General features: G+C 45.7%; 1 long non-coding RNA gene across 3 annotated transcripts in view; it reads right to left on the bottom strand.

Annotated features, from left to right (window-relative positions):
* LOC112544875 (uncharacterized) overlaps positions 1-22,476 on the bottom strand; it is a 38,617-nt gene that overhangs the window by 3,439 nt on the left and 12,702 nt on the right. The window contains exons 4-5 of one of the 3 annotated variants that reach the window (XR_016350493.1): positions 21,735-21,892; positions 16,647-20,819 (exon numbers count right to left, since the gene is read on the bottom strand). This is a non-coding gene — a long non-coding RNA (uncharacterized LOC112544875). Of the gene's footprint in view, positions 1-16,646; positions 20,820-21,734; positions 21,893-22,476 lie in introns of those variants that run through there. The other 2 variants (XR_016350492.1, XR_016350491.1) reach the window with 2 other exon arrangements.

Genomic DNA, 22,476 nt, shown 5'->3' with positions numbered 1-22,476 from the left:
CCTTCTTTTTCTCCAACAGACCCTAGAACAGCATTCAGTACAACACAGGGCTTTTGGGAGAGGTCAAAAAAAATGAAAGAATCCACAGTATTTCTTCTTTCTGTGGAAGGCAGGCACAATTGGCAAGATTTAAATATCAGAAATCATTCCATTCAACTGTTGTACTGGAGTTTTTAAACTTATAAAAGGGTAGTGAGACATTGTAAAGGCTCCCACTTTCCCAAGTTCCTAATAAATCTATCCCTCTTCTCCCTATAGCAGGAGTGGGCAATAATTTTAAAAGGGGGGCCACTTCATGAATTTCTGAAGTGGCCCCAGGCTGCTCCAGAAGGAATGGGGCTTTGAGCAGAAGGGGCGGGGCCAGGAGACTTCTCTCCTGCTCCCTGCCCCTCCCCCCCCCCCCCGGATCCTGATTAGCTTAGGGGTGGTAGAGCGCGTGAAATCGTATCCTCCCGCCACGCCAAGAGAGAACCACCACCTGTTTTAAAACAACTGGCAGTTCCCTCAAGGTGCCACAATGAGAGGAGACCTCACGTGCTCCCCCACCTCCAGGCCAATCAGGGCCTGGGGTGGGGAAGCATGTAAAACCTATCGCCCTTTGCTCCTGCCCTGCCAGCGGTGCGCAGCAACTAGAGAGAAATACTGGCTATTTTAAAACAGCCAGTGTTTCTCTCTAGTGGCTATGCATCCTTGGTGTGTGAGAGGAAATTCCACACACTCCCATGTCCCCAGGTCTTGATAGGCCTGCAGGCAGGGGAGCAGCAGGGTGTCCACAGGCCGTATCTATAGGCTTGGCAGGCCAGATCCAGCCCAGGGAGGCCCCTTTGCCCACCCCTGCCCTATTCCAGTGTCTCATTCATGTTTTGAGACCCTGCAGTTCTGCCTCGTCTATGTACATGTACCACGACCACCGGCTCCTCCCCAGCACTACACATAAGCCTATCCTGATATATCTACAACTTTCGCACCAGGCAGGCAAGTCACCATACGGTTCTCCTGGTCATTGCAAATCCAGCTGTCTGTGTTTCTAATGATCGAATCCCCCTTTACTAACACCTGACTTGTCCTAATGACTGGACAAGGTATTCTCCTGGAAAGGTATTTTCAGTGTGAAAGGGTACCACATCTTCTGGGAGGAGGGTCCCAACTATGGGATCACTTCCCTGTGCTCCAGTTGGATGTTCTCCTTCCCTACGCCTTTCACCCTCCTCAATAGCATAGAGGCTGTCTGACTGGGGGAAGGACCATTCTATGGTGTCCCGGAAAGTCTCATCTCTCTGACTCCCTGATCTAAGCAGGGTCTGTATCAATGTTTCCATTACAGCCAGCTGGACTGGGAAAGAAATTCTGGGTGTGTTTATGTAAATACAATTTGCCCCTGCTTCATTTAGATGTGTTAGATATTCAGCTTTCGCAATGGTGTCTTGCTCATTGTAATCTACTTGCTGGTGTTGGGTCACAAATTGTATTAATACTAATTGCAATGTCCCTAATTATTGGGGGAATGCAAAAGAAAAAAGTCTGTGCTTAACCTGGCACAAACTCTCAGTTTAAAGAATCAGATTCTGGGTGTGTGCATGTAAATACAGTTCACTCAGTTTGCTTAGGCCTGCTAGATATTCAACTGTTACAATGGTGTTTTGCTCATTGTAACCAATTTGGCTGTTGTAGGGTCACAAATTATGTTAACGCTAAATGCAGGAATTGTGAGATATGATCACCAATGCTTGCAGTTATTGGGGGAAATGAAGAAAAGTCAAACTGTGTTTAACTCAGTTCAAAAGGAGAGACCCTGTCAATGTAAATACACTTGGATGAAGAGAGGCTTGTCTTTCAGCACCCTATGAGAGTAAGCTGGGGAAGGAGGACTCTGAATCAGCAGGCTGCATGCCATCCAGACGTGAGCCGTAAGACTGATTCAACCTGTTTCTCCCCACTGTTTCAATGATACAGCTAAAGACGGCTCCATAAGCAGTCTCTTTTACTATTTAAATTTATTCCAGTGGATGCTGGAATAATTTTTGCAGTGGGGCCACTTATTTAATTTTGTTATGGTGTCATGGACCAGTTGCAGCCCCTGGAAGGAGTATGACCGGGGGCAGAAGGAGGGAGGGGGACTAACCACACCCCAGAGTTGTCTGGGGCTGGAGGCTTTGAATTAAAAACACAGGAAAGGGCTCATGACTTCCAACCCTGCTACTAATGCATTGCCTGGCAGCCACCTGGGGTTGCTGCAGCTATCTAAAAAGCTTGTGACTCTGGTCCATGCCAGGGTAGCACTGCAGCCATGAGCTGTGAGCCATTTAAATAGGATCCTGCTGCGTGAGTCACCACCTGGAAATTTGATAGCATGGACAGCAGGATATAAATAGAATGTGGCCAGGTGCAGTCCACACGCTCAATCAAAGTGTTAGATGGGGCAGTCCTGGCCCCCAGTCAGCATCTTGCCCAGCCTGATATAATGGGTTTAGAACAGTCTATAAACTCTGCTCCCTGACCTGAAATCATGCCTATGACAAACATCCTAGAGATGTGACTGTAGCTGGAAAATGGGCTGATCAATATATAAGATTGTTAATCCAGATTTGAAAAGAAAATCAAAGACAAGCTTTAAACTAACTCCTAATCAGGACCTCCCAGGAAAGGAAAATGGGCTAAATCCATACCTGGGTGGGAGGAAAATCCTTACAGGAGCAAAAAAAAAAGAGAATCTGGGAGCTGGGAGCTGACATGGTTTTTACTGTCACCAGACCATAAGGCACTATACTGCGCAGTGCCAAGGAGACCAAGGCTAACATGCAGCAGATCCAGGTGCCAATAACCCTACCATCAGCAGAACCAGAACCACTCCTAGAGGTTCCAATGGAAACCTGATTTTTCAGACCTCAAAAAGGAGAATCTGACTAAACAATGTTACCCAGTGGATTTGAATGAGGAAAAAGGCTCAAGGATGGAGAGACACTGGGAACCAAGTAACTCTGGTACACTCTAATATAATAGAACTCATATGGTATGTCTACACTGAACTCTTACCTCAAAATAGCTTATTTTAAAATTTGGCGCTGTCCACACAGCACCAAATTTAGAAATAAAGTGCTATTCCGAAACATCCCTTAACGCTCATGGAATGAGGGTTACACAGATGCCAGGATAGCGCACCTGTCATTTTTAAATCTATTTTGAAATAACAGGTGCATTCAAAAGATGCGGAATAGCTATTTCAGAATATTTCTGGTATCCCGAAATAGCAATGCAACATAGACGTAGCCATACAAATTCTCCCCAATTGCCCTGTGGCAATTCAGGTTATGAGGGAACTTCCTTTCCAAGTCCCAGTGGATCAAGTCCATTTGAAATTGTGTGATAATCAGGAGCATAAAATTGTTGAGGTAAACTCTCAAATACTGGTAGTGGTCTTGTTGAGAAATGACTTAACATCCTCAGCCCAGGTCACTCAGAGGCAAAAGCAGAAATCTGCAGCCCTTAGCAATGATCCTGAGCTGTAAGCTAACTGGCAAGAAGGTGGCTCTGCACACTGGGCTCTTGCTGCAGCACTGGGCAGCCCTGCTGTCTTTGCTCACTGCGTTCCTTCTGCAAAGTGCCCAGCAACCTTGCTGCCTCCACGCACCAAGTTTCTGCTGAGGTGACCAGCAGCCGCACCGCTTCCATGTGCTGGGCACTGGCCGCAGCACCCGGCTCCTGCTGCCGCACCAGGCAACCCTGCTGCCTTTGCACGCCAGGCTCCTGGCTACCCTACTGGGCAGCCCCACTATCACACATGGGTCTCCCACTGTCCTGCAGGTCTGCAGAGCTCCCAAGTTCTAGCTCTCCACTGGGACACGCTGGTCCTGGAGCATCCATGGGCCTAGCGGACCATGAATATTGCCAAACCAGGGAGTTCTGGTTAAGAGAGTTTCAACCTGTATATTACTGGGTACACAGAAGCAGTAATTCTATGCTCTAGAAACAGATAAGTTTGCTAACTTCTTGCTAACAATATTCAGCTGGGTAGCATTTCCCTATGAGGTTTTGACTGACGGGGCAAATTTTATTTCTGCCCTGCACTGAAGGGCAATGGGAGAAAGAGAATACTTACAGCTGTCTCCCTATCACTGCCAGAGTAATGGGCTCGTGGAGAGATTTAATAGAACCCTTAAAATGACATTGAAAACGTTTGTGTACCGACATCCAACAATTAAGATAAATGTTCACTTTACCGGCTGTTTGCCTCTTGGGAGGTTCCCCAGCAGTCACTGGTTCTCCCCTTTTGCACCACTCTATGGGTATGGGATACCAGCCATGGCCAGGGAACATGTTTGCTCTTCTGCTTTTTTTTGGTGGAAGAGCAAATGAGCTCTTTTGGAAGCCCCTGTATTCCTTGTTCTACAAGGAAGAAGGAGGCTTCCAAAGGAGGGGGGGGGTTCCGACATTTGGGTCAGTCTAGAAAATGTCAGAAAAGCCTTTTCCGACAAAAACTTGTAGTCTAGCCATACCGTCCAGGATGAGGGTATGCGATACCTGGACTTAATGAGAAGGGAGTGGGAAGGTATAACCTTGCCCAAAGGAGTGCTTGTGGTGCAGGTCATGGTGGCCTTCCAGGAAAAACCTCACAGAACTCATCGGTTTTGCCTAGGAGAATCTAGCTATAACTGAAGAAAAAGAGATATGACATCACACATGCTTGGGCATATGATATGGAGGATCAATTTATAGTACTCAGACCAGTGTGGAGGAATAAATTCCAGGCTTCCTGGGAAGAGCCATTTAAACTCCTCAAATAACTCAATGAGGTGAACTACGTGGTAGAGCCACCTACTTGCTCAGACTGGCACCCAATGTTGTCTGAACATGACAAAACTATTTTATGACTGTGTCACAGGGTCCTTTCACTGCAAAGTGGCTGCTCTGGGACTTAGCTCCTTCTAGGAGCTACACCCTCCTCTGGCAGCAGCTTCATCTTTGGTCCTCTCTCCGCAGCTTCCTCTTGACAACTTGGCTCTCCAGCCAGCTCACAATGATCCCCCATTTCCAGGTATCAAAGTCATCAAGAGCTAACTGTACTAGGCAGTCCACACTCTGCTCCATGCTACTTCCCTTGTGGTTAGTAGGGGAATCTAGGGCCACCCTATACTTCGGGTTCCAGCTCAGGGGCCCTCACTTCAGTAATCAAGATCTACCCCAACCTTGCTGCTTTTCCCCTACACCTCTCCAGGCTTTCCCACCTCTTTCTAGGTATACCAGTCCAAACTCCCTCCTTCCAGGGAGCAACTTCAGTCTATTTCCCTGCAGCCCCCTCTACTGCCAATTTCCTTTCTCTATGCATGCAGCCAGCTCATTACTCCTCAGCAGGGCTTCCTCACTCAAATCAGGGGATTATTGAGTCACTTAATTCCTCATCTTTGGCTGGTCGGATTAATAAATCCCCTTGTCAGTCTGCACTAGCACTTTCAAGGCAACTCTGGAGTAAATACTGCATCCCATACAGAGGGAATCTGGCCCTGGCCACGTGCAGCACTGGGAGAAGGAAGAAGATGATTCCCTCATAGATCTGGCAGCAGAAACAAGACGGGATTTAACTCCATAGCCTTCTCTCATTGCTTAACCACAACACAACAAACAGAGATGAAAGGTGTTGCAGGCTTATCACAGGTATTTTCAAATATGTGGATGCACCTCACTTATTGTCCACTGGATGGAGATGGGAACCAAGGCTCCAGTCAAAAGTGAACCCTTCAGGATTACTGGGGAAACACTACAACCCATCAGCAGTTGCTGAAGCTAGCTGTTCACAACAGCTCTGGGGGTCAGGGCTGGCATACACCCCAGCTTCCTGAGCCACTGCACAGCAGTCAGCTTCAACACCAGCAGCTGCCACATGGCAGGTGGCTGCCGCAGCTGAAGCTAACTGTTTGCAGTGGCCCTTTGGCAAACTGGTACCATTTATTTGCATAATGAATATGTAAATAAAATGCTACCAGTCCACCAAAAGCTCGTGAAAGAATTTGCCAGTCTGGTATAAAAAAGACTGGGAACCACTGGCCCAGAGCATGGAGAAAAAAAAATCACTAGGATACATAAATTGGGGATAATCAAACAGTCAAGTAGTCCATGGGCCTTCCTTGCTATTCTGATACTGAAGAATGAGAGGTCAATTAGATTTTGTGTGGATTATAGAAAGCTGAATACTCTCTTTGGGTGTGTCTAGACTACAGGGTTTTGTCGACAAAAGTGGACTTCTGTCGACAAAACTATACTGGCGTCTACACTACAGCCAAGTTCTGTCGACATAACGTCAACAGAACTCAGCAGTTTTGTCAACGGCGGTTAACCTCATTCTATGAGGAATAACGCCTTTTGTCGACAGAGTTCTGTTGACAGAAGGCGTTATTGCATCTACACTCTCATGTCGAGAAAGCGGCTTGCTTTGTCGACAGAACTGGATGTAGTCTAGACGCTCTTTCTCGACAGAAGGTTTGTCGACAGTATCTGTTGACAAAGCCTCTGTTGACAAAAGCCTGTAGTCTAGATGTTCCCTTTGTGTCTGATGTGTATGCCATACCTAGAATAGATGAGACACCAAACGATTTGAGGGGGCCCAATTCCTGACTGCAATTGACTTCACTGAAGATTATTGGCAAGTGCTTTTGTACTCAACTTCTAGGCTTGAATAGGAATTTACCACCTTCACAGGGCTGCCATCTACCAACTTGCAGACTGGATACTGGACATGAAGGGGAATTTTGCTCTGCTATATAGAGATATTTCTATTTTCAGTCAGACTTGGAAAGAGCATATGATCTACATAAGAAGGGTGATTCACAGCATTCAAGTAGCAAGCCTGACTACAAAGGTGGAGAAATGCAAGATGGAGATGGAAGAAGAAGCCTCTCAGCCACAGGGTGGGAAGGAGCTTCAATAAATCGTAAACCTGAAAAAGTGGAGGCTAATTAAGGACTAATCCACTCTAAGGATGTTAAATAACCATTAATTTACTAATCAAGTAGTCGATGGAATTTCCTAGTCAATAGGCACTTCTATATTCCTCCTTTGATACGTATAAGAGTCCCCAGCAGAAGTGCCCACATGAAGCCTGGTGTTAGTGGGGGACTCAGAGTCTGCTGCTTAGAAATGCCACGCGGAGCCAGGGTCAGCTGGAGACTCCCCAGCTGACCCTGGGCTCTGTGCACTTTGAAATGCTGCGCTGGAGCCCAGGATAGGCTGCGGAGTCCCCAGCGGATCCTGGGGAAAAACTGTGTGGAACCCGAGGTCAGTGAGGGACTGATCCCGGGCTCTGCACAGCACTTCCACAGAATCCACTGGGGCCTCCCCAGCTGGCCCCGGGCTCTGCATGCTTTGAAATGCCACACTGGAACCGGGGTCAGCTGGGGACTGATCCTGAGCTTTGTGCAGCATTTTCGCAGAACTCAGGATCAGCTGGGGACTCCCCAGCTGACCCCAGCCTCTGCAGGCTTTGCCGTGCAGAGCCTGGAGTCCCCCAGCCGATCCCGGGCTCTGCTCAGCATTTCAAAGTGGAAGCACCACATGGAGCCTGGGATCAGCTGGGGACTCTCCAGATGACTACAGGTTCCACAGAAATGCCGCAGAGAGCCCAGGGTCAGATAGAGAGTTGCCAGCTGACCCTGGGCTCTATGCTGAGGCGGCGTTTCAAAGGGATAGCGCCGTACAGATCTCAGAATCAGCTGTGCGGCATTGCCCCTTTGAAATGCTGCCAAGCTGTTTCAAAGCAGCGACGTCACACGGAGCCCAGGATATGGGCTCCGTGCAGTGCTGCCACTTTGAAGTACCCCCTCTATATGACAGAGGCAGCAAGAAGGGGTGGAATCAACTAGTCGACTAGACTATCCAATAAGCATTTGCTTATCAGATACGCAGCAAGAGGGGGTGGTATAAAACTTCCCCCAAAAATCCTAAAAACCTAGATTTTTGGGGATAAAAGTCTGCTACCAAGTGCTTTTGAACCCACAAACAAGGGTGGACACTTGAAATCAACCCCAGGGCACCCCAAGCTTTCTTCCCAAAAGAGCTTGAAAAAGAGAAAAGAGAAAAACAAACTACAGTCTGTTGTTGCTGCCTCTCTGTCAGGCAGGCAGATATACACACAGACCTTCCAGGACACAAAAATGAACCAATACCAGTTACTTAGAAAAAGAAAATAACCTTTTATTACCAAAAGAAGATTACAGTTGCAAACATGACTAATGTGACTGGACGATAAGAGTCACAGATTAATAAACTCATGGGGGATTCCCATGGGCTCAGGACTTAGTTACAGAAGGGAAAACAAAAAACCATTTCTAACAGCACAGACCTTAGACCCAAATTCCCCAAACAGAAAACAATAAAACCTGATGGCTTTATCTAGACTTTGCCCTACTCACAGATGGTGAAGAGTCTTTTCTTGGAGAGAGACATGTCCTCTGTCCCCCTCAGTATCTGCTCAGAGACAAAAGAGGGAAAACCCCAAAATTCTTTTGTCTCAGTTTGAAATCCCTAGCTGCATTTCTATTGGCGGACTGCTACCTGGCTAGGTACAGTTAACCCCTTAGTCTTCAAGCTAGCACCCTGGGTTATGACAGCCCTGTATCCATATCCTCTCCCAGATCCTGCACCCCCTTCCTCTACCACAGGTCACAACCCTCTCGCTGTGCAATTAGGAAAGAAGCCAGAGACACAAACAGCTCCACTCGTGCACATTCTCCTTCCCCTCTCCCAACTGAAGAAACAAAGCAGTGACAGACGCATTAACTGGAGACTTTTCCCACTGCTCCATTGGCCACAATCTGGCCAATGGAGCAATGGGAAGCCATGCCTGGGACAGGACATGAGAGCAGCACAGAGCACAAAAGCAGATCCGGTCACCATCTTGCCCACAAAGGACCCCATGCTGCCATAGCCCTGTACCCACTGCTCCATGCACTGCTCTACCTCAGCCATGCACTGTCTATGCACGACATGCATTCACACCTCCCAGAGAGCCCTGCAAGGCTGCTGGAATCAGTCATTGGCCTGAGCACCTTCTTCCTGGCCTTCCTGGTGCCAATGCGATTGAGCAGGCTGGTTCCCCTCTGTGCCTGGACCTGCTGGCCAGACTCCCTGTGCTCCTGGCATGGCGTGGCCTCCATTTTACATCCGGCCTGCTCACTCATTTCGTCTCCTGTGTGGAGCACCAGCTGTCTATCATGTGAGATTGACTTACATCTGTTACAATGAATAAACCCTATTGAAGACACTGGATCCTCCAACCTCTGCCCCGACACTCTGTCCCCCCTGCTCCTGCCCCCTCCCCTGTGCCCAGACACCCTGCCCTCAGCCTGCTCCTGCCCCCTCTCCCTGGCCAGAGAACCAACTCCCAGTTTGCTCCTGCATCCTACTCTCCCTTCCCCCACAGATCATGTACCTCCAACCATCACTCACTGGCAGATCTGTGCTGCACACTGGACCCCTCATTTTTGGCCCCACCACAGAACCTAGGGTGGGCTCACAAAATTCACTAACCCTGAAACCCCAGAAAAGTTAATTTGACCCGAGGCCTTTAACCTCAGTCCTCCCTGTCTCTCCCCCATGGGGCTGGAGAGCCAGGGGAATGAGAAGTCTCAGGTCGGGGCCACATCAGTGAGGGTTGGGGGGGCTTTGAGGGGTTGTTGTTTTGCTTCTCCCGTCTGTGGCCCCAACTGATTTTTCTGTGGGTCAGTGGCTCCCGACCCAAAAAAGGTTCCCCACCCCTTCCATAAATAAAGACAATGTTGAAACTTTTTGTGTTGGACATAATAATTTACTTCATTTAAAAATTAAGCCTGGCCAACAAATCCCCAACAGGGGCTAGGTCCCCATCTGGCTGCAGCATCATAATACTCCTGCAACCTCATACTCCAGCCCTAAGCCATCATATACCTGAGCCCCCTGCTTTGAGCCCCTCATACCACTACATCCTCAGGCTCCCGCACCCATAAACCCACCCAGACCCTGCAGACCAATCACAACTACCTCCTGCCCTAGGTCACATCCCAAACCACGGCACCCCTTCCTTCCCTGCCCCGGGTCACAAACCACTCCCAGACCCTGTACCTCCTGTTACAAGTTAGTATCCTCTCCTGCAACCATACCCCCACCCACGGCCAGCCCAAGCCATTTTGGCGCCCCAGGCGCGCTGCGCCGCGCCATCCCCGGGGCGCACGGCCCCACCTCCGGGTGCACGATGCATGCGTGGGCCCGCCCCCGGGATATGCAGCCCCGCCTCCGGGTGCACGACGCATGTGCGGGCCCGCCCCTGGGGTGCATGGGCGGACGCACGGCGCATGGGCTGCCCAGTCGGCCCCGCCACCACTGATGGTGCGCAGCCTGGCCATGCAGGGCCCTGAGGCCGCAGGGGGAAGGGCGCTGCTGGTCGGTACTACGGGGGTTAACATGGCCCCCACCCTGGGCGGCCGCTGCAGCCCGCTGGGAGCCAGGCGCCCCCCATAAGTTGGCACCCTGGGCAGCTGCCCGGCTAACCCACCCCTTAGTCCGGCCCTGCCCCCATCCCAGACTCTTCAGCCCTCCTGCACTCCAATCCTCTGCCCCAGGTCATAACCCCCTGCCTCCATCCCAGACCCCACACCTTATTATCGTGTAAGATTGAGCCCTTGATCACTTAAGTTCTTGGAGAGCCCCCCTGCTCCCATCAAAAATTATTGCAACCCCTGATTTATAAGACATACCTAAACACATATAACTAGTATTATCTTTAATTTCTAACCATACCATTTTGCATTTCAAAATTCTTGCCTAACTAGCACTGAATGTCCTTAATTACTATTTACATACTTTTCTCACATGCCTCCAAAGTTGACTCTGGGTCATTTGGCCTGGGATTGTTTAACTCTTTCCAGCCACATGTTCTTTTTGGCACAAGATTTGTTACACTTATATAATGTGCCATGGGGTGCATTTACCCTGCATGAAGGAGCAGGGAGTTGCCCGGACTCAGCTGGCCGAAAGGCCACACCCCTACAGCAAGCGCCCAAGGAAAGCCGGGTATAAAAGCCCAGGGAGCTACTCAGTTGGGGTGTACTGCCAGAAGGGAAAGAACTCAGGCTGGAGCTCCTGGTCAGCTTCTGCAGCCACCCCAGGAGCAACAACCCCAGCAGCAGCTGCCACCCCAAGAGCAGAGACTCTGGCAGCAGCAGCTGCAGCCACAGCCTCAGCGATAGCCCTGGCCAGGGAGGACATCTATGAGGGTCCAACCTGCCAAGCAACTCCCTGAGAGCTGAGCAGCGCACCATGAACAGTAGGAAGTGGCCCAGGGTAGAGGATTGGTCTCCAGGAGCTCAGTGTGTTTCAGCCAGAATCCCCGCTGACCAGGCAGTGAAATCCTCCACAGGGCCCGGTGGAGTGGGAGGGCCTGGGTCCTCCTACCTTCCCACTAGGGTTGACAGATGGTTTAACCAAAAATACCTAACACACATTCCCTACCTCCCCCCACCCAAAAAACAACAAACACTGGGAAAAAAATTCTGTTGACAAAAAAAGAGAGACACTAAAATTGTTGAGAAAAAAAAGGACCCCCCCCCCCCACAATAGTTATTAAGCAAAATAAATAAATGAAATAACTAAATAAAAAATCAGCATGGCCCCTTTAAGAAGAGGTTTTTTGCCAGCAGCCATTTTGTTTTTCTGCTGCAGCCATGAGACAAGCCCCTGCAGAACCAGGTAAGTGGTGGGGACGGGGGGGGGGGCATCCGGGGAGCCCGGCGGGGAGTCCAGGGGCTGGGCCTGGTTGCTGAGTGTGTCATAGGGTTGCCAGGTGCTCAGTATTTTTGCCTCCTGGCAGGGGGAAAAAAAATCAGAAAATACTGGACATTTTAGGTGTCCAGTATTTTCTGCATTTTTTTTACCGGACAGGAAGTGAAAATACTGGACGGTCTGGGTCAATACTGGACACCTGGCAACCCTACAACCCACCCCACAAGAATCTAGCTCCCTAGTAATTTAGGGAGGCTTCCCTTCAGACTAGGCCTCTAGGCCATAGTGTCCCTGAAAGAGGGGAGTGTTTTAGGCCTGTAGAGCCGCATTTACCCTACTAGAGGGAACTGTACTTTGGGACTAGGCCTGCAGGGCTGTATTTACGCTAACAGAGGGAACAGTACTTTGGTCAGTAAAAACAGTTACCTGTCAATTACAGGACCTTTGTTAAGGAAGCTAATTAAGTGGGCTGAATTTGTCCCATTCATACCCAAGCCATTTTGTTAGTGCTGCAGCTAGGGAGAACCATTTAATTTCAGTTATTAAATAGATTAAGCATTTTAACTTTCTCATGTTAATTTATCAAACTTCATTTCAAATAAAGTAAAATATTAATTTATGTCCAACACAAAAGGTTGCAATGTTTTCTTTATTTATGGCTGGGGTAGACAACCTTTTTTGGCTCAGGGGCTACTGACACACAGAAAAGTCAGTTGGGGATCACACAAGTGAGAAAAGGAATTTAGTCAGCATGTGCAGTAATGACTATTCTTCGTGGTGTGTGTCCCCGTGGGTGCTCCACGGTAGGTGATGGGTCTTCCCTGGAGCCACAGATCGGAGACTTTTTCATAGCAGTTAGTAGTCGGGCCACGTGTGCGCAGAGAGCCTCTTGCACTGGTGGCAGTTGACAGCTGAGCACAGCCTGATCCCCTCCCCTCAGTTCCTCGTCTACCACAGAGCAATTGAACTCTGAGTAGTGAGGAGGGAGGGTCATGGAGCACCCAGGGGGAGACACACCTTGAAGAACAATTGTTACTGCACAAGGTAACTTCCTTTTCTTCTTCGGGCAATGTTCCCGTGGGTGCTCCACTGTAGGTGACTACAAAGCAGTACTCACTGTGGCTGGTAGGACTTGGAATCAGAGCTTCGTAGTGGCAGATAGAAATGCTTTAGCCATTGATGTGTCAGCAGCCAATTGAGGCATGATGGCATAATGTTTTGAGAACGTGTGGTCCGATGACCATGTGGCTGCATGATAAATGTCTTTATGGGGCATTCCCTTAAGCCTTAAGGAATGCCGTGAATGTTACTGTATCACAGGTGGAGCGTGCCCCTAAGGCCACCTTTAGCGGTTTGTTATCAAGGGAGTGACACTGGAGGATGCATCTTGCTATTAACTTCAACATATGTTGTGTGGAGAGTGGGTTGCCTCAGAGTAGTTTGCAACAGAAATGAAGAGGCATGAGACTTGTGAAAACATCTGCATTCTGTCAATGTAAAAAGCCAGGGCCCTTCTGTCATTGAGGCTGTGAAACATGACATGTGTAATCAATGTATGTGGCTTTGGAAAGAACGCAGGTACCACAATGGATTCAATAATGTGAAATCAGGTGTTGACTTTCGATATAAAGGCTGGATGTGCTCTCAAAGTCACTTCATCTTTAGTGGAGATCATATATGGGAGCCCCACCATTGGGGCTCCTAACTCGCCCGCTGTCCTTGCTGACATGATTGCCACCAGAAAAAGCATCTCCATTGTGAGAAGGGGGTGGAGGGATAGGCTCAGTGGTTTGAGCATTAGGCTACTAAACCCAGGGTTGTGAGTTTAATCCTTGAGGGGGGGCTATTTAGGGATCTGGGGCAAATCTGTCAGGGATAGTACTTCATCCTGTCACGAGGGCAGGGGACTAGACTCTCAAGGTCCCTTCCAGCTCTACGAGATAGGCATATCTCCATTTACTACTGGAGAAGCAGGAGAGGGCATGTGGCCATGCATTCCCAGGGGGGCCTCATAAGGGTCTCCAGAACCAAATTCAGATCCCAAAAGGCATCATGCTCTGCATGTTGGGAAGAGGTTCTGAAGGCCCTTAAGGAATCTTTTCATCAAGGGATGTGCAAACTCTGGTGAGTCTTTCATGCAGTTGTGAAAGACCATAATGGCTGACAAATGTACCTGTATGGAAGATATTGATAGGCCTTCACTCTTTAAAGCTGAGCCCTGCACCAATTCCCTGTCCTCCCTCTCACCCCCCACATGCCTGCTGGGCCCTGCACTGGTTCCCTACACCCCTCCCCCACAGCCCAGTTGAGCCCCATGCTGGTTCCATGCACCTCCCCCCATCCCCTGCAACCCAGCTGTGCCCCGCCCCTGTGTTCCTGGCACCTCCTCCCTCCCTGCAGCCAGCTGAGCCCCATGTCCGGGTTCCTGGCACCTCCCCTCACAGCTCAGCTGAGCCCCGTGCCACTTCCCTGCACCCCCCTTCACAAATCACTTGCAATCCTGCACTCCTAAAAGGTACCACCTCCTGCTGCTCCTATTGAGCAGGGTATCCCTGACTTCTACCCCAAGTGAAGGAGGGAGAGAAGAAACAGCTTCTCAGGGCTTTTTAGGACATTTCAGTACTTCACAGGGACACCGCAACAGGAGATCGGGACTCTCCCGGATTTTCCATGATGGATGGTCAGTATAAATGTAGCCAAAATATATATTTTTGGATTGGTTATAAGAATATAAGTATGATAGATAATGACTTGCTTATAAGTTCTCTGTGTTTCTATTCCACCCTGTTTCTCATGATTAGACAATGTCTGCACTGGAAACTAAGTTGTGTCTTCTAGTTACTATGTAATCCTTTGCCTGTAATGCTCTGGAAATTGTTTAGTGTGAGTGAAGAATGTGAATCACTAGGAAGGTCCAGATGGTCAAAAAGATTTGAGAGACTTGGAGATGATGAAAGAACATCCACGGTGCCCAAGGCCAAATAAGTAGAATAGAAGAGCCCTGGAGACAGACAGACACTCCCGAAGGTGAGACCACAAACAAAAGGTAACGAAACGTGACCATAAACATCAAAGGAAAACTTCAGGGAAAACCCCAAGATTAACATATTAAGGACTGCAGCATGACACTGCAAAACCCTTAGACTCAACTGGGATCTCACAAGCATAAAATGGGGTGTTCTCGCCATGGGACTCTGAGTTTTGTCCTGCAAGTCAAGTCTGAGAGGAGCCTTGAATTGGAATCAATAAACCCCAACTCCTCACTCATGCTCAATCTTAATTGGCCAATAAGACTGACTCGAGCCACGACAGACTGGTAACTATATATCATCTGCAGAGAGAGAGAGAGAGAGAGAGTGTGTGTGTACTGTTTTTTATGTTGTACTTTCAATAAATGTGGCATATTGTATACATAGTATGAAGTACTTCCTTATCATTGATTTACACAATACAGCCAACTGTAGCCTTTCAGTTATTTGTCAATGTTCAGAAATCATCACAACCTGGTGCATTTTTTTTAAGTAACAGAACACACAAAAGTGCTAAATGTGCACAATGAATTCTTTTCAGTCACTGATAGCTGTATTTTAAAACAATGTCATTTATGCTAGAAATACCAGTCATGCTCTAGATCAGTGTTTCTCAATTTTTTTTTAATAAAGTACCCCTTTAAAAAAAAAAAGTACCCGCAGTACCCACAGTATTCAGACAATTTTTTTCTACCATTGCAACACATTTGTTTCAACAACTTAATTGTAGCCGGGTGGGCAATGAAATTTTTAGCATAAAAAGTACAAAAATAATAAAGCGCTGTAAAACTTAAAACAAAAATTCAGTTTTCTCCAAATTTCAGTGGTATTGATGAACCTCCCCTCCCCCAACTTCTCTCAAGTACCCCTAATAGTACTCGTACCACTGGTTGAGAAACACTGCTTTAGATATCCCAGCAGCACAAGTCTGCGTTCTCCCAATGGAAAGCAAAAGTTGGAAAGGTGCCTTGTCTTATGTTCAAATAATCCTAAAATTGTGGAACAGATTATCCATAATTTAACTATGCCATAGGTGGGGTAAGAATCTGCCACCCTTGTTCACAGATTGAAAACATTACTCCACAAGACTGAAATCACTGAGACTATTTACATAGTAACTTACCACTCATCATGAATAAATGTAGCAGAATCAAAACTTTTATTTTGTCTACTGGAAGAAATAAGACCTAAAACTGAAGCCCAGGCAGGTTTTTTTTTGTTTTTTTGTTTTTTTTTTTAAAGAAAATAGCATCAAATCTATTTAAATCTGCAAGTCACTGAGAAGAAATAGAAAAAGCTACTCCAGAAAATGCCATTACGGCGATTGTCTGTTGTATTTTGACATATAGGCTAATACTGCAATTACATAAAAATTACCGTTGTCAATTATTTGCAATTAACTCATGCAATTAATTCAAACATTGTGATTTTAAAAATTGCAATTAATCAGTTTTAAATGCACTGTAAACAGAATACCAATTAAAATTACAAGTTTCTATATTTTCAAATATATTTATTCAATTACACAGACTATATAGTGTACAGTGCTCACTTTATATTATTGTGACATGTTAGATCACAGCGATACCCTTGAGTCTGTCATTTGAGGGACTGACCATATGACTGAGCTAAAGATGTTAACTAACAAGTAACTTACTAATCGAGAAGTCAATGCAATTCCCATTGTCTACTCAACTAGTCGATAGGCACTTCTGCATTCAACCTCTGAAATGTATATTTCAGAGGAGGAATGCGGAACTACACGTGCAGCCCGGGGCCAGTGGGAAGTCCTGCTGACTCCGGACTCCACAAGGGCACTTATCCTTGCACTTATCTGCTTTGTGCATTTCAAAGTGGAAGCATCTGCATGGAACCTGGAGTCAGTGGGACTTCCCGCTGGCCCTGGGCTGCACATGGCGTGCCAGCTTTGAAAGAGTCCCCAGGGGCTAGGGAGTCCACAGGTGACCCTGGGCTTCAAATGGCACTGCTGCTTTGAAACGCCATAGCAGCGTTTCAAAGGGGCAGTGCCACACAAAGCCTGGTATCAGCTGTGTGGCGCTGCCACTTTGAATTACCCTCTTTTTCCACCTCCCTCCTTTGCTGCCTCTATCTGATAGAGTCGGGTTGACAGCCTACTGAAGAGCAACACAGACACTGACAGCAGCTCAACTCTGGGAAGGCTCACACGACTTGACAACACTCAGGTGCACAGCCCCAATGGAATCAAATCCCCACATAATATTTGTTTTACTCTGCATACGTTTTACACAAAGCAAGCACTTAATGTTGTTTACTTCCTTTATCGATGAAAGAGATATGCACAGCTGTTGTCTCCTCCATCACCAGTAACAATTATTGACATGAGGTTTATTCATAAACAACAGTAATTTTATTAAGTATAAAAAGCAGAATTTAAGTGGTTGCAAGGGATAACAGACAGATCAAAGTAAGTTGCATAACAAAAACATACCAGCTAAACTTAATATTCTAAGAAACTTGTTAAATGCAATTTCTTACCCTAACAGTAGTTTTATTAATCTTTCTCACAAGCTATGCAGTCTCCTAGTTTGGGCCAAATCCTTCCCCTGTTCAGTCTTAGATGTTTATAGTAGTCAGTATATATAGAAATTGGTGGTAAAATGGGGATGTCTTGCAACTGCTGACTCCCCATATTGCTTGGTTCCCTGCCTATAAATAGATTTTGGCCAAGGTGGGACTCCTTTTGTTCAGCCTCAACCCTTTAACACCTCCTTGGAAAAGTATTACATGCAACATGGCTTCCAGCATCAGGTGACCTGGCCACATGACTTAGCAGGACCAACCCTAGTTCAGGCTTACAAGAAGCATAAGACTATTCACAGATCATTGTGTGGAGCACCAGGCCATTAAAGTTCCTTCAGTACTACTAGTGGCTTTCACTAGCACTCCTAGATGAGTAAACAGGCTTATACTTCATGTTTGTAACTTCAAATACAGGAATGACACATGCATATATGGATGCCCCTTTGTGCTTCATCCACCATTCCAGAGGACATACTTCCATACTGATGACACACATTAAAAAATGTGTTAAATTTTGACTGAACTCCTTGAGGGAGAATAGTACGTCTCCCGTACATTTCATGTTATAGCAGTCTTTGATGATGACCCAACACACATTCATTTTAGGAACACTTTCACTGTAGATTTGAAAGAATACAAAGAATGTATCAATGTGAGATTTCTAAAGACCGTTATAGCACACAGTTCAAGGTTATTAGGTTGCACCAGACATCAGCATTGATGCATATCCTCTGGAATGGTAGCTGAAATACAAAGGGGCATATAAATACCAATGCTAGCTATGTGCCATGTGAATGCCTATCCTCACTTTCAGGTGAAACTCTAAACAAGAAGCAATGTTATTTCCTGAAAATGTAAACAAACTTGTTTGTGTCAGTGAATATAGGTTAGACAGCCTTGGTCCAACATTGAATGAGGGAGTTTGCCTTACCAGGCAAGGTCAGTTCCGATCTCTCCTCTGATGGATTCCAGGCTCTCCTTGGCTCCACTGCCTCCGGCCATAGGTCTGGCCCCAGCTACCAGGCAGGCTCCCCTGCCCCCAGGCCCTGCTTTGTACTGTACTGTACTGTACTGCCTCCAGGCCCTGCTTTGTATTTGCACTGTACTGTTTGTGTTTTGTTGTAAGAGAAATCTATATTTGAAAATGTGGAAAATATCCAAAACATTTAAATACATGCTATTCTATTACTGTTTAACAGTGTGATTAATCATTAATTTTAATTGTGCAACTAATCATTATTTTAATTGCTTGACGGCCCTAATAAAATAGGATTTTGTATAAAAACCAGCGAATCTCATTGAAGCTTTATTGAACTACTTAGATGTATTAAATTATGAGTGAAATTTCCAAGAAATCTCTGGTTTCCTTGCAATAAATTATTCTCCATAATATTCACAATCTGATGTCATTAGGGGCTGAATGAATGCTTCCATTACAGCCAGCTAGAATGGGAGAAAAACCATGGGTGTGTCTATATAATACAGTTTGTTCCTGCTTTGCTTTAATGTGTTAGATATTCAGCTGACACAATGGTGTTTTCCTCATTGTAATCAACTTGGCTAGTGGTGGGTCACAAATTGTTTTAACACTAATTACAATGTCTGTAATTATTGGGGGAATACAAAAGAAGAAAGTCTGTGCTTAACTTGGTACAAAGGAGGTAAACATTCTCAGTTTAAAGAACGAGATTCTGGTTGTGTGCATGTAAATACAGTTTGCTTCTGTTTGCTTAGATCTGCTAAATATTCAACTAATGCAGTCGTGTTTTGCCCATTGCATTCAATTTGGCTGTTGTGGATGCACAAATAGTGTTAACACTAAATGTGAAATATGAACACCAATGCTTGCAATTATTGTGGGAATACAGAAAAGTCAGATGTTTAACCCAGTTCAAAAGGAGAGAGAAACTGTCAGTGTAAAGAAACTTGGATGGACAAAGGCTCCATTGCCAGAGCTCTATGAGGTTAAGTGAGGGCAGGGCAGGACTCTTAATCAGTAGGCTACATGTTTGCCAGGCATGAGCTATAAGACTGGTTCAAACTATTTCGCCTCACTGTTTCAATGATAGCGCTAAAGTAGAATAGTAATAGAGATGTAGCCGTGTTAGTCTGGTCTAGCTGGAACAAAAGACAGGACTATGCAGCACTTTAAAGACTAACAAGATGGTTTATTAGGTGATGAGCTTTTGTGGGCCAGACCCACTTCCTCAGATCAAATTGTGGAAGAAAATTGGCATGACCATATATATCAAAGGGATACAATCAAAAAAAGTGAACACATAAAAAGGACAAATCAAATTTCAGAACAGAAGGGAGATGGGGGGAGGTTAATATCTGTGAGCTAATGATATTAGAGGTGATAATTGGGGAAGCTGTCTTTGTAATGGGTAAGATAATTAGCATCTTTGTTAATCCCCAGTCATAAAGTGTCAAATTTAAGCATGAATGACAGTTCAGAGTTTCTTTGAAGTCTTGTGTTAAAATGTCTTTGAAGCAGGATGCAGGTAGTCAAGTCGTTGAGACAATGCCCTTTCTGGTAGCTAAAGTAGGCTCCATAAGAAGTTTTTGTTATTATTTTAAATTTACTCTAGTATATGCTGAAATTTGTTGTGGCTAGACTGTGCTTTGGGCCAAGAGCTGAAATTACTGGATTCTGCCCACAGCCAAATCCACCAGAAGCCAGTGGAAGCAGTGAGCAGAAGGCCAGTAGGAGCAGTAGTGAGGGAGTGGCAAGCAGGACAGCTGGTAGGAGCAGTGAGCAGCTGGCAGGAGCAGCAGGGTGGTGGCAGTGCAGTATTGAGTGGCAGAGCGAGTAAGATGCTTCTTTACCTCCCCCACTCAGGATGGGAGATGAGCTCTGCAGATGCACCTCTGAACTCTGGGTCTGTCCTGACCAACGGCAGCAACTGTGAGTAGGGAGCAGAAAAGGGTTGGGCATGTGAAGGGGACTTTTGCTCAGTTTTTTATGAGTTTGTGGTATTTTCCCAAATTAATGCCACATTACTTCCCCCCTTTTATTAAATGTTTATTTTCAACACTCGGACTCTGTGCTTGTGAGTGGAGAAGCATTGCCTCTCATAGGTTCCCAGGAGTGGTGTATGAACTTCCTAGGTTAATGGGTGGGGGCTCAAGCCAATTCTGAGTTGGAGGGAGGGAGAGGAACCCCTAGATTTTGAACCTGGCCTTGGCTTCTGCTGGCTCTATCCAGCAGAAAAGTTACACGTATTTTTAGCTAATCTATCTTTTGCTGGAAAAAGTAAGGATTACTCCTTGTCTTTTCCTCTCTGTTAATATTGCCTATACACTAGCCAGACTAGCTCTCTCCAATGAAGTCTGCCTGCTTTAGAATTGTAAATTATTGTAGATTGTAAAATGATCTGATATAATGAACACAATCTTCTAAGAAAATTACAACCAGTGAAGAGCAAAATAAATGGAGCTGTAAACACACCTACCAGCTGCCCTCTTCCTGTCTCCTCCACACTTCTGAAGAAAATTAAAAGAAAAAGTATATGCTCATATTATGTGCCTATACAAAACATACTTCCTTCAAAAAATTATAAAGTCCTAGAAATGCAGACAGATATGTAAAGCCAGATGACAGTAAATCTTAAAAAGCAAGCAAAAATTGTGGGAACATGAGGTATACTAAACTTTATGTATTTCTATGTTAGCCCCTTAGGACTGAAGCATGCATCCTTGTCTCACGTGATGGGTCCAAATGGGGTCAAGAAGCACATGAGCAATGGTTTGCCACGTCTGCCCCTAAATTTCTACAAATTTTACACACGTGCTTAGTTTTATGTGAGTAGTCACTGAGAAAATCTGCATGAGTATAGGTAAGCATGTGTATAAACAGTAGCAGGTTTGGGAGCATTAGACTGTAAGCTCTTTGAGGCAGAGACCTTCTCTCATGGATTGTGTGTAAGGATTTAGCACACTGGAATATATACAGGACTACAGACTTAATAGTTCAATTAAGTCTCATTATCTTGCCCTTATGTTCCTTTATTTTTCCACATTAGCAAACAATGTTATAGATGCGCAGGTATAGCTTATTACTTAATATTTCCTCTTTATCAGGGGAAGTAGCTTCTTGCCTAGTACTGCATTCCTTTTGTTTAGCATGTGGTTGAGTGGACAGGGGCCAAGTTAAATGAGTCTCATAGAATTTGAAGGTCAATCCATCATAAATTAAGCTAGTTGACAAGCCTGAAAGGCAAATATTTAATGACTTATCTGTGTTATATTAAAATTAACTTGCAAGGTACATTTACTGTCTATTTAAGTTTGGTATGTATTATCATTAAAAAAGGACTCCTGACAGTCCAAACCTTTTACTTCGTGAGATTCCCAAAATGACAAAAATGGCAGAGGAAAGATCAGGTTCAGATGACTTACCTACAACTCTTCTCCCAACATAAGAGGTGAGGCTAGGAATGGTGTCTAGCAGTGAGTTGTTTCCTACCTTTTGATCACAGCCAAAAATAAGTCAGATTACATTTTGCACATATGGGGTATCATAAAGCCATTTGCTTTGCTGGGATTTCAGGCAGGCCCTACCAAATGGACAAAAACAAGGGATTAAATTAAATGATGGCTAGTTATTTACCCGAATTAAAATCTGTTCACTCTTAGCCCTGGTTTACACTAGGGAGTTATTTTGAAATAGCTCCCCTTATTTTGAAATAAGCAGAGCATCCACATTATCAAGATTGTTATTTCAAAATAACGAGCTGATTATTTTGAAATCTGTACTCCTGCTTTTCTTGGTGAATAAGCTTATTTTGAAATAGTTATTTCAAGAGTTATTATTTTGAAATAAGTTATTTTTAAATAATTTCTTAGTGGAGACATAGCCCTAGAAACTTGAGGCTAAGGAGCACTTGTTTTTCCTAAGGAGCACTTGTATTCAACATTTCTTCTTTTCTCCACTGGGCTTATGGTTGTAAATTTTAACATTCTAGATCACAGGCAGCTTGATTATGAACTAATACAATTGTGTTGTACTCAGAGGGTAGGTATGTGTACACAGCACTCATGTGTGGCTGCAGCACATGTTGACACAATGGGGCTAGCTTTGGCTTACCAAACTCAAAACAACAGCAGCAGCTAAACGCAAATTCATGACAGCACAGGTGGC

The sequence above is a fragment of the Pelodiscus sinensis genome, chromosome 12 (assembly GCF_052426305.1).
Source record: "Pelodiscus sinensis isolate ZL-2025 chromosome 12, ASM5242630v1, whole genome shotgun sequence".
In the NCBI taxonomy this organism is placed as follows: domain Eukaryota; kingdom Metazoa; phylum Chordata; order Testudines; family Trionychidae; genus Pelodiscus; species Pelodiscus sinensis.
Note: the sequence above shows the minus strand (reverse complement) of the source record. Positions and strands in the feature narration are given on the sequence as shown.